The sequence below is a fragment of the Bison bison genome, unplaced genomic scaffold (assembly GCF_000754665.1).
Source record: "Bison bison bison isolate TAMUID 2011002044 unplaced genomic scaffold, Bison_UMD1.0 scf7180017864295, whole genome shotgun sequence".
NCBI lineage: Eukaryota > Metazoa > Chordata > Mammalia > Artiodactyla > Bovidae > Bison > Bison bison.
The window spans coordinates 11,162,702-11,163,032 of record NW_011494867.1 but is presented as its reverse complement, the minus strand read 5'-3'; positions in this window follow the sequence as shown (position 1 = coordinate 11,163,032).

Below are 331 nucleotides of genomic sequence, written 5' to 3'. Positions count from 1 at the left end.
TAGCCAACTTCCAACCTGGGAAGATCCCCTCCCTCTTGGGGTCATTCTGACGTGACGGCGAGCGCCTCGGCAGGGCAGGTGCCCCCCCAGGGCCACTCAAGGGTCAGAAAAGCCACGCGGTGGGTCAGGTCAGTCCTGTAACAGGAGCCCTCCCCGGAAAGGAACTGAAAACTGCATCACCGAGGAGGAGGCCTGAGCCACCCAGAGCCCCCTGGTCCTCACAGCCAGATTTGCACCCTGCCGCGCCAACACTTCCTCTCCCACCAGAGGGCCTGGGGGAGATGGGGAAAGGGGATCAGCTGGCCCTCTGGTGGGAGAGGAAGTGTTGGCG